This window comes from Suncus etruscus, chromosome 1, assembly GCF_024139225.1.
Source record: "Suncus etruscus isolate mSunEtr1 chromosome 1, mSunEtr1.pri.cur, whole genome shotgun sequence".
NCBI classification, from domain to species: Eukaryota; Metazoa; Chordata; class Mammalia; order Eulipotyphla; family Soricidae; genus Suncus; species Suncus etruscus.
In genome coordinates, this window is record NC_064848.1 from 35,637,848 (window position 1) to 35,650,847 (window position 13,000).

At 34.2% G+C, this 13,000-nt stretch overlaps 1 protein-coding gene across 3 annotated transcripts in view; it reads right to left on the reverse strand.

Moving 5' to 3' along the window:
* PTPRD (protein tyrosine phosphatase receptor type D) overlaps nt 1-13,000 on the reverse strand; it is a 1,813,832-nt gene that overhangs the window by 795,966 nt on the left and 1,004,866 nt on the right. The window lies entirely within an intron of this gene.

The following is a 13,000-nucleotide window of genomic DNA, read 5'->3' on the forward strand; positions in this document are numbered from 1 at the left end:
TTAAAAAAGGTACTTAGCAAGTAACATTTTCTGAAGCAATGTTTCTCACACATTTGATTTTGAAAGCTAGGAAATTCAACATATATTTGCAGGTCAACCTGTAATTTGACACATTATAGGATTTTAAAATATAAACTAGTATTTATTCATTTTATCATTACAATAAGTATAATACCAGAAACTCTTCTAAGGGTATGATGTTAAAATAAAGGAGATATTTTTCATGAAAGAATATAAAATGCACAAAATAAAACACAAATATATTCACTCATTAATTTTTCTCATTTGTCTTCAATTGTTACATATATAGTAACATAATCATTAGTGACAGGACAGTCATTTGTAACTAGTCTAAAAAAATTTTGATGACATTTGATATTCATACTACTTCCTTAAGGTGTCATTATCTTTCTAAGGCAAGAATTGTAACTTGTGAACTAGGAAAATGTACTTTGTCTTTTTATATGACATAAATTTTAAGAAAATATTTAGTCAGTTATCAGACAATCTTGTATACTATGTAATAAATTTAATTAATAATATTGAATATTTACAGTTACATTATTGAATAATTATATAATTGATAAGTTCTATGATTTCTATTAATACAAGTGCCTCAATTTATTGATGAGGAAGCCTAGGCAGAAAGTTTAAGCAATGTTTTCAAAACAATAATAAAGTTTGAGCCTCCAGTTTTTATTTATTCTAATTTTTATTATAACACTACGACTTAACAAATTGTTCGTAATATAGTAATTCCAGGAATTAAATTTGTAAACCCCAATCCCAGTGTGACTTTCCTTTACTGGTCACCAATCTCCAAAACACCATCATAGTCTGCCTCCATGAAAGCACAAACAAATTTACTTCATATTCCTTGGGACAACAAAAAGGCAAATTGAATATCAAAATGTGTCCATTTGAAATGATTGTTATATCTCTTTAAGGTTTACAAAAGCAGTGTCTAAGAACTTATTGGGTTATATTTGGTGCTTGTTGAGCCCTCTGTGTTACTGTTTAAGCACATGGAATTTGGTAAATTACTATGTAATGTTCCCATATAATTTTCTGTGATATAACTGGGTGGACAGTAATATAAAATGTGGCTTGGGATTCAAGATTTATTATTTATATTTATAAATTTATATTATTGATTGATTGATTGATTGATTTAGGATTATAGATCTAAAACAGATTTGGCGATTTGTAAGTTTGATAAGGTTAACTTGTGAAGTTTGGTCATTTCTGCTGTAGGGTGTTGTGTTTGTCTGTTGTAGTTCATGCAGAAAGGTGAATATGCTGCCCTCCCCTTTTTGAGAGTGCTACAGATGTATCAGCCTGGACCTGAAGTGATAGTGACCATTTTCTTTTGTATCTTGTTGGAGGAAGTTGGCCATTTTTCCCTATTTATTTTTGGGGTGCACAACCAGTAGTTCTCAGGTGTGGGATTATTGGTATTGATCTGTTTCTCACTCAGTATACGCCTTATGACTCATTGGATGGAACCATCTTTGAATGTAGTACTTTGGATTGATGTTGAAACCAGCTGGTCCCACCCTCTAGGTATGGCCATTTTTCCCTCAGATTAAATATTCGGATGGAGAGTAAGTCACCCTTTAGTGTTTCCGGACTTTTTGGAATTGGCTGCCTTCTAGGAGCTAAGGGCAAATGTGGGGGAACTTCTGAAAATCCTTTTCTCTCTTCATGCTTGTGTGTGTGAATTATTTTCCAGACTGCCATTCCATTCCAGACTTGCATCTCTCCAGTGTTCTAGTTTTTGAACCTGAGGACTTTTTTCAATATACTGAAGGAATAATCTTGGCTCTGTATTCATCAATGATTCCTGCAGGCTCTGGAGGAACATATGTGGTACAAAGGATGAACTTGAGTTGGCTGACTACAAGGCAAGAATCCTACCTTCTGTACTATTTAAAGCTCTGGAGCCTCTAGTTTTAAATATTACGTTAGCTACTTCGATGGAATCATGTTTTGATCCACATTAGTAAGCCATTAATGGGGAACGTGTGGATCTATCACTTTATTGACTGAATTGTTTGTGACTGCCATAGTTAAAGAAACAGAAATGGTTGCATATGACAAGATATAGCTGAAGAAAAAGAAAAATGTCTGTCTGAATATAAGAGGTATCTCTACTATAGGTTATTTGACTTAGTTTTTGTATAGTCTCTCTCCCCATCCCTCTATACTTTCTCCTCCAAAGTTTGATATTTGCTTGCAGATGATGAATGCCTAACTTTAACTTAAAAGTAAGAGCTAATCAGAAAAAGTGTTCACTTAATATGTGGTGTTTTATCAATATGTACTAGATTTTTCTATTAAAATTTATTGAAAGCTCTTGTAATCGTAGGCAGTTACGAGGCTTTCAAGGAATACATATATTGAATCTTTAACATTAAATGTATTTGTTCTAGAATAAAATATAAAAAATAAAATCACAATATCCAAAAGAATAAATGTTTAATTAAATGTCTGTATAACACAACATTATGCTAACATCATTAATTATTCAATTTAGTAGCTATAAAATTTTTATTAAATTGAAAAGCAGTTTTATGGATAAAATTTTTCCACTCTGCAAGAATTTCTGAGTCTATTGAATGCTGAAAAAGCATAGCCAATCACAAACTATTAATTACATATAACTAAATAATATCTAAAGAAAATATATCACTTACTTATCCAAATTTTATAATGAGCAGTGTTGGACTTGAATGTGCAATTCATGTACTTGCTGTGATGCATCTTTTAGTTTCCAAAAGTACTGACCTAGTTCTAAAAGCAGTTCCACTTTGAATTCATCTACTGCCTGCTGTTCCATGATAGATAAGACAGAAATATTTGGCTCAAGTTTCATTACTTTAAAACCTTTCAAAGTAGGAGAGGTTTTAGACTATGTTCTCTGGAAGCAGTCTCTGGGCAGAATTGTGTGCAGATTTTCTGCAGTATTCTCATGAGATACACTTACAATGAAGTGTAGAAGGCAATTCTGTCAGAATGAAAGCAATGTATACTGTGGTCACAGTAGAGAAACCAGCTGATATTACTCAGAACTCCTGAGCTAGGAAGGCCCTTTAGAAAAACCCAGATTGGGACAGATGGTGGAGCCTTTGAATTCCTGCATCAGCCAATTATATTGATCATATTTCTTCTGGAGGGGTTATTGTCTTTGGCAGGAAACTTGAAAGAAACACTCAAGTAAAGGAATTTGGATATTTTGCATCTCAGAATGCCTGTACTTTAGAGAGTAATTGATTACCTCACACTAAAATTCAGCCCATATGTTATTATAATAGATAAATATAAATTGGGGGAAGATCTGAGATTTTATCCAGTACATTAATTTCTAACACCAATAATGATAATTATTTATCATGATAATGATTTATTACTAGCTTAAAGGAGATCTTAGTCTCTACAGAAGTTCATTATTTAAATGTATTCAATATGCTAGATAGGACTATCAGTGTAATATAAAATGCTCAGAGTTCTCGAACAGCATATATACATACTATAACCAGTACATTTTTAAATATATATAAAATAGATATCTGGAATTAGGGACAATGCAATTTGTCTAAATAATAATTCATAGCTGAGGCCGGAGAGGTGGCACTAGAGGTAAGGTGTCTGCCTTTCAAGCGCTAGCCAAGGAAGGACCGAGGTTCGATCCCCCGGCATCTCATATGGTCCCCCCAAGACAGGGGCGATTTCTGAGTGCTTAGCCAGGAGTAACCCCTGAGCATCAAATGGGTGTGGCCAAAAAAAACAAAAAAAATTCATAGCTAATATATTTTGATAATATGAAGATCTAATTATCAATGTTTATTGATAATTAATTAATTAATTAATTAATATAATTATCAATTATCTAATTATCAATGTTTTAATAATAGTAATTTATAAAATCTTAATATATTATTGGAGCAGATATGTAAATTAATTATATTTTACTGCTTATTGTGATAATATTAATATAATTAGAAATTCTGAATAATTTGAATAGCTACCCTAAAATATAAGATGGAGATTTCTAAATACTAATATAATTTGTTCAATTTCTCATTAATGATAAGACATAAATGACAGAATTTATTCCAAAAAATCTTTGATTCCCAAATCCATATTACTACCCACAGTCTACATACTGCTTCTCTAATCAGGAATGAATGTTTAAAAATCCTTTAAAATTTATGTAAAGCAATGCTCATAGAATGAAAAAAACCACCAGAGTGAAGAAAAGCTTTAATGCTAAATATCACTGTAAAGTTGGTGATACGTATTATAATGTTTGAAGAATTTAGTTGGATAGATGCTTTCCAATGTAAAAAATATACTGTTTTATTATAATTTTATATTGTATTAACTCAATTCTTTATTTTACTCTTATAACCTAGAGATTGGTATAATGAAATTATGTGCTGATAGGGTTAGAGAAGTGAGGTAACCTTTCAAGTATACAAAGCTTTAAGTAGTAGAATTGGAATTATACACCTGTAGTCTGACTAAAGAAATACCCATTTACTCAGAAAACTTTGGTTTTTTTTTGGGGGGGGGTAAAGTGTTGATATATTATCTTTCAAGTGCTATGTACTTTAATGTTTAATAAAGAAAATGTTCCCATTGACATATCTATTTGAGAGCCAAATATACACAACACTTAGCAAATTTCAAGAACTATAAATGAACATGATCTGATTGTGTTATTTTTAAGTACAGGTAATGCATCTAATGTTAACCTAATGTTAAGCAAGTGGTAGTTAAGGATACTCCATAAAATAATCAAATATCAACATATCAATTAGTATAGTATCTAAAAGCCATGCGTATCTTAGTCAAGTCTTGTACATTTTAAAAAAGAATACAAAATACAGGACAGGTAAATAAGCATGTCCATTATGCACAGGGGAATAATATTTTCCCTGATTATTTCTTTCCTGAAAACATTTCTTCTTAAAGTGTTTTCCCTTTATTTGCACAATCACAAAAGAGTATTGATCAAAGTATATTTCTCAATAATTTCACAGCTATTTAATAAGGAAACAACAGTTTATGGCTGTTTTCAAGTTGAGAAACACATACTTAACAATTCTATTTTTTACAATACTTAGACTAAAGGGATTTTTACTTGTTATAGTATCATTGTACTAATGATGAAAGACAGAAGAAGGATGCAAATATATATATAATCATTTAAAGAAGTTGACAATCATACTGTTAGGACTCCAAGAATAAATATACTACTATTGCCAAAAGTGCCAATATTGTATGCTATTTTATCCTTTCTCAGGAAAAATTTTTATCACGATCCAGGGTAAAAATACACAATGCTAATTTTTGCTTCAAGATATGCTCTCTGCATGTGTAAACTTTGATGGGTACTAATGGACACTTCTTCTTTTGACCCTTAGGTTGAAAGTAACAGCTTGCTGTTTTTATTTAGAGGAATAGGGTCCATTTCTAAAAATCTTAGAAATCTCTAGGCTTTTTTTCTCCTTATAAATAGACAAATAAATGGCCATATTAGCACTTGCAGTTCAATGTGAGCCAAGGACATTTTTTAAATGTCACAAATCAGGGTTAACACTCTCATTTTTGACATTTGGCCTTCAGACGTTTTTTGTTTAATTGTATGCTTGCTGCTTTATTGCCATATACAGGGATTAAAGGTCAAATGCATCTCTTTCCTCCATTTCCATACAACTTAAAAGTCCAAAAGTTTTAAATGCTTTATATAATGTGGACTCTCAGACTTTTCCAAGCTCTATACAAATTTAAACCTCATGAAATAGGGTAAACATCTGTTCAGTCCAAAATTGCCCACAGCAAATAGAGTCAGTTACTTGATTTCAAGCACACAGTACTCACTCTATAAGCAGATGCATGAAGTTGTCAAACCATAGGAATAATTTGGCATTGGTCTTATCAAACAATATGAATCAACCAGAACATACTTGTTGATATAGAAGAGATCAAATGCATTTATCAAACTGATATTGTTAAAGAATAAAGATTATATATTTTTAATTTTATTCTTTTATTTATTCTTACTATCGGCCTTACTTTTATTTATTTATTTTTTAGAGGTTTTGGAGTCCACATTGTCAGATCTCAACCTACTTAACCTACTCTACCTCTGTGTTTAGGTTCCTGATGATGCTCAGGGGACTATGTGGTATTGAGGACTGAACTTGAGCCTCTTACATTATGAGAACCCTAGGAAATGTCAGATCACCAATAAGCTTTCTTTTGAAGTAAGGATTTCTTTGAGAATGGCACCAGTGAACTTTGCAAATACTAAACACTGAAGTGTTCCTTTAATGGAAAAAAATATAAATCAATGGACATGGTACTTTGAAGTTGCTGCTTCATATTTTACATTGAATACAAGAGAATGAAAACATATTATTAACAAAAATTTTGCTGTTCTAGAGCTGTAGTGGTAGCACAGTGGCAGGGCATTTGCCTTGCACGTGACTGACCCAGGACAGACCTGGGTTCAATCCCCATTATCCCATATGTCCCCCAAGCCAGGAGCAATGTCTGAGCTCAAATCCAGGAGTAACCCCTGAGTACTACCGGGTGTGGTCCAAAAAACAAAAAGAATTATGCTGTTCATTATATATTCAATAAGTATATAATAATAATATATTACTTGTCATATATATTTGTTGTTAGTTAACAGAAAAAAGTTACTTCTCCAAAACTAAGTAAGTCCCTAAAGACTAAATCCTGTCTTATGTACATGTGATTATTTTATTACTTTTCTTTGTCTTCCAAACTAGATTATGAAATTTATAAGTCATGATAAACCCTTGAATACAACTAAATTCTCAGTTGATTTTCAAATATCAAGTCACAGCCCAGAAGTGGTTTTCTCCTTCTCTCCTTTTATCCCAGCTATGTAAAGTGGTTTTAATTTGTTCCTAGAAAATATATGTGGTAAAATCAATATTGCAGCAGTCTACCTTTTATGACTAGTGGCTTAGATGATTAAGGATGAGACACTATCCCACAGGATGACAATATAAAAAACTAATAACAGAACCTGTTGAGCTAAAGCTTTGGCTTAATCTGGGCAATCAATGATGGTTGGTTAGGTCAGGAACAAACTTTGTCAAACAAAAGATTCAAACTGAGCAAGCTGAAGGAAGAAAAATACAAATAAAAAATAATGGGGCTGGAGAGACAGTATAGTGGTTAAGTTGCTTGCCTTGCATGCAGCTGTCCTGAGTTCAATCCCTGACATGAATATGATCCCCTGAGCATTGCCAAATGTGATTCAGGAGCAACCTATGAGCACTGCAGGTGTGACCCCTCCCCATAGTATGTATTAACTATGAGATAGCAACAGCTTTTAGTGAAAATCACCAGAACACACAGAACAAAATAGTATCATTTTGGTTTAAGTGGTTCATAGAGAAAAAGACTGTACATAGTTTTCTAATCTTCTCAGAGTGACAAAAATCTTAGTTAGATAAGAAACAAAAACCTACATAAGACTACAATGGTCTCTGATTTGGTTTGCAGTTGCTACCAAATTTTTTTTCATTAGTTGTTCATAGTATTTTTATGATAAATATATCTTTTAAATGAATTAATGATCTTCTATTCCTTTTACTTGACAGTCTAAATTATTTAATTAATAACAAATGAGAAAAATATAGAAAGTTCATTATTCTCAAACTAGAAGTTATATCCTTAATGCTACAGAGTTTGCAGTCTTGCAATCAAAATTATTGTGAATACATAAAAATAATAAACATATGAACATACATGCTATCCATTTAAACTAGGGATCCTCAAATTTTTTAAACAGGGGGCCAGTTCACTGTCCCTCAGATTATTGGAGGGTCTGACTATAGTAAAAACAAAACTTATGAACGAATTTTTATGCACACTGCATATATCTTATTTTGCAATGAAGAAACAAAACAGATACAAATATAATACGTGCCCCGCGGGCCATAGTTTGAAAACCTCTGATAAATTATCATTTTATTTTGTTAGATACATTTTAGAAAGAGTGTAAAGAATCTATCTGTGATAGGTTCTTGAAAACAGACACTAACTTAGCATATCTAAAGAGAATATCTTTCAATAATGGAATGATAATGACAATTAACAAGGAAGAAGTTGGAGACAGAACTGAAATGTGAAAAGTATAGCTAAATATTTTTAAGGTCCAACACCCATTCTTGATCAAAACTCTCAGCAAGATGGGAATGGAAGGAACCTTTCTCAATATAGTTAAGGCCATCTAACACAAGCCAGTGGCAAATATTATCCTCAATGGAGAAAAGCTAAAAGCCATCCCTCTAAATTCTGGCACAAGAAAAGGCTGTCCTCACTCATCATTCCTATTCAACATAGCACTGGAAGTACTTGCTATAGCGATTAGGCAAGAAAAAGATATCAAGGGAATCCAGATAGAAAAGGAAGAAGTCAAGCTCTCACTGTTTGCAGATGACATGATACTCTACTTAGAAAACCCTAAAGACTCTACCAAAAAGCTTCTAGAACAATAGACTCATATAGCAAGGTGGCAGGCTACAAAATTAACACACAAAAATCAAAGGCCTTTCTATACACCAATAGTAATAAGAAAGAAATGGACATTAAGAAAACAACCCTATTCACAATAGTGCCACACAAACTCAAATATCTTGGAATCAACTTGACTAAAAATGTGAAGGACCTATACAAAGAATACTATAAAACTCTGCTCCAAGAAATAAGAGCGGACACACAGAAATGGAAACACATACCCTGCTCATGGATTGGCAGGATTAACATTATCAAAATGGCAATACTCTCCAAGGCATTGTACAGATTTAATGCTATCCCTCTAAAGATACCCATGACATTCTTCAAAGAATTGGATCAGGCACTTTTGAAATTCGTTTGGAGCAATAAACACCCTAGAATAGCTAAAGCAATCATTGGGAAAAAGCATATGGGAGGAATTACTTTCCCCAGCTTTAAACTGTATCACAAAGTAATAGTTATCAAAACAGCATGGTATTGAAATAAGGACAGGCCCTCAGATCAGTGGAATAGGCTTGAATACTCAGAAAATGTTCCCCAGACATACAATCACCTAATTTTTGATAAAGGAGTAGGAAATCTTAAATGGAGCAGGGAAAGCCTCTTCAACAAGTGGTGTTGGCACAACTGGCTAACCACTAGCAAAAATTGAACTTAGACCCCCAGCTAACATCATGTACGAAGGTAAAATCCAAATGGATTAAAGACCTTGATATCAGACCCAAAACCATAAGATATATAGAACAACACATAGGCAAAACACTCCAGGACATTGAGACTACAGGCATCTTCAAGGAGAAAACTGCACTCTCCAAGCAAGTGAAAGCAGAGTTTAATAGATGGGAATATATTAAGCTGAGAAGCTTCTGCACCTCAAAGGAAATAGTACCCAGGATACAAGAGCCACCCACTGAGTGGGAGAAACTATTCACCCAATACCCATCAGATAAGGGGCTAATCTCCAAAATATACAAAGCACTGACAGAAATGTACAAGAAAAAAAAAAAGCATCTAATCCCATCAAAAAATGGGGAGAAGAAATGAACAGACACTTTGACAAAGAAGAAATACAAATGGACAAAAGACACATGAAAAAATGCTCCACATCACTAATCATCAGGGAGATGCAAATCAAAACAACGATGAGATACCACCTCACACCACAGAGAATGGCACACATCACAAAGAATGAGAATAAACAGTGTTGGCAGGGATGTGGAGAGAAAGGAACTCTTATCCACTGCTAGTGAGAATGCCGCCTAGTTCAACCTTTATGGAAAGCGATATGGAGATTCCTCCAAAAACTGGAAATCGAGCTCCCATACGATCCAGCTATACCACTCCTAGGAATATACCCTAGGAACACAAAAATACAATACAAAAACCCCTTCCTTACACTTATATTCTTTGCAGCACTATTTACCATAGCAAGACTCTGGAAACAACCCAGATGCCCTTCAACAGACGAATGGCTAAAGAAACTGTGGTACATATGCACAATGGAATATTATGCAGCTGTCAGGAGAGATGAAGTCATAAAATTTTCCTATACATGGATGTACATGGAATCTATTATGCTGAGTGAAATAAGTCAGAGAGAAAAATGCAGAATGGTTTCACTCATCTATGGGTTTTAAGAAAAATGAAAGACATTCTTGCAATAATAATTTTCAGACACAAAAGAGAAAAGAGCTGTGAAAGAGTAAATAAGGACTGGAAAATTACAAGTAGGATGAGAACTCCCCAGTAGGATGAGAACTCCCCACCTCCCCACCCTTTGAACTGGCCAAATGCCAGATGGCCAGACCTAGGCAACAATTCTTGGAAAATCCCTAGCCCACTTTAGGTACGCACATGTCTTCAGGGGAAGGGCATAGATACGCACATAACCCCAAGGGCAGGAGAAGACCCCATCTGTTGCACATGATAAACAAGCTACCTCTTTCCTGGGCTCTGATGCATAACTTCTTCTGTTGCGCGAGATAAGAAAAATACCTCCTTCCTGACATATATGTTTTTTTATGATATGTATGGTTCTTGCCCTATAAAAGCTTTGCTAAATTTTGAAACGGGGCCGAATCTCCTCTACTCAACTATGAGGTATGAGATTTGATCGCAACATGCTGGTGTAACTCTCTGCTCGAATAAACCCTCGTGTGATTGCAGCAAGTTCGGTCTCTGAGTCTCTTTGGGTGCTCGCAGATCCTGAGACTAGAGGAGGGGTCTCCCCACGGGGGTCCTTCAAGCTGGAAGTTCCAGCTCACCTCAGGAAGCTCACCACAAAGAGTGACGAGTTTAGTTAGAGAAATAACTACATTTTGAACTGTCCTAATATGGCGAATGTATGAGGGATATGGAGAGCCTCTTTAGAGTACAGGGTGGGGTTGGGTGGGGAGGAGGGAGATTTGGGACATTGGTGATGGGAATGATACACTGGTGATGGGTGGTGTTCTTTACATGACTGAAACCCAAACACAATCATGTATGTAATCAAGGTGTTCAAATAAAAAAAATAAAGTTAAGCATAGTAAAAAAGTTATAACTAAATATTTTAAGGAAAACAAGAAAAATTATACATGTGTCCCAGCTACATTATTAGCATTATGCTATTTTTGATCACCTACATGATCTCACTTAATCCTTAAAGAAAACTCTGCAAAGTAAATATTCTATAACTCAAATGTAAGAAATTGAGATTCAGGAAATTTGAATGAAGTTCTTCAAAACAAATTTGAAACAAAAATGATTTACTTTCTATACATAAAGTCTGAACTCCTTTAATGAATATGTCTCCTTCATGTTCAGTACAATAATATGTTGTCAAAAATGCATAACAGTCTCATACACATAAAATTATTCATTCATGAATCTTGTGGTCTGACTTTCCTCCAGAAACATCTATAGAAAATTCCTGTCAAATTATAAATAATTTTTGGAACAGAAGAAAACATTTAAAAAATGCATCTGACATGCAATAGTTAATCAAGAAATAACTTCTAAATAATGAGCAAAAGAAATTTTATATTAAATAAATATAACATGAACTATTTTACAGTTGTGGGGTACAAATTATACTTATACACCCAAAGTTATTTCACAATAGACGTTAATTATGTTTTTAAATACCTTAAGTCTAAGGTTTCTTTTCTTTTTGAGTGGGGGGTTGGGGCTACACCCAGTGACAATTAGAGGTTACTCCATGCTTTGTGCTCAGAAATCGCTCCTGGCTTTGGGACTATTTGGGATGCTGGGGAATTAAACTGCGGTCAGTTCTAGGTCAGCCACGTGCAGGACAAACACCCTATCGCTGCACCACCGTTCCGGCCCCCAAGTCTAAGGTTTCTTTAACATAGTGTGTTAATAATAAATATTGGATAATTTGTTATGAGCAATAAGCAAATTGATGTTATTAAATAATTAGAAAAGTGCCCCAAAAGAATAAATACTCATCAGCCATGAGATATTTGGAAGAAATATGGGTAGGGAAATTTTAATCAACATTACTCCTACTTATTTTTGTTTGTTTTTTTTTTGTTTTGTTTTGTTTTTGGGTCACACCTGGCAACACTCAGGGTTTCTCCTGGCTCTACACTCAGAAATCGCTCCTGGAAGGCTCGGGGACCATATGGGTTGCTAGGATTCGAACTACTGTCCTTCTGCATGCAAGGCAAATGCTTTAACTCCATGCTATCTCTCCAGCCCCTACTCCTACTTTTAATTTGCCATAAGAGATAACTCTTTTTCAGATCCTTTGTGACTCACAAGAAAAATAAAAAGCCTTATTGTAGTTATGCTCAGGTGTCTATATATTTTGTGTGTGTAGGGATGGAAGTTATCTGTCTTAAGGATTTTACATCATAAAACATGATTCTATTTTGAAAGGGGGATAGAACAGAAAAGATTCATATAACAAATATTCTGGGTTTTTTTTTTTGTTGTTGTTTTTAGCATCTACTCAGTCTTACTGGTGTTCTGAAAGTATTCAAAGATTGGTAAAGAAGTGAATGTCGGGGCTGGAATGATAGCAAAGCAGAAGGACACTTGCCTTGCATGTGGCAGACCCAGGACTGACCTGGCTTTGATCCCCAGCATCCCATATGGTTTCCTGAGTCTGCCAGAAGTGATATCTGAGCGCATAGCCAGGAATAACCCCTGAGTAGCACCAGGTGTGGCTCCAAAACAAAAAACAAACAAAAAAGTGAATTTAACTGTGTTACAATAAAACTATATGGAAAAAAAAGTTCAGTGAATGAGATTTACTTGACTCCAGACCATAGTTCTCTGACTTTTAACATCCACAATATTGGACGATGTGATAAGATAATGATGAAGCAGCTAAAAAATGTCTTTCAAAGACACCGTGAGAATCACTTTGTAATCATGGACAGGCCATTTAAAATTTCTGATTGAATCAAGTTGGTAGTTGGAAGAGGGA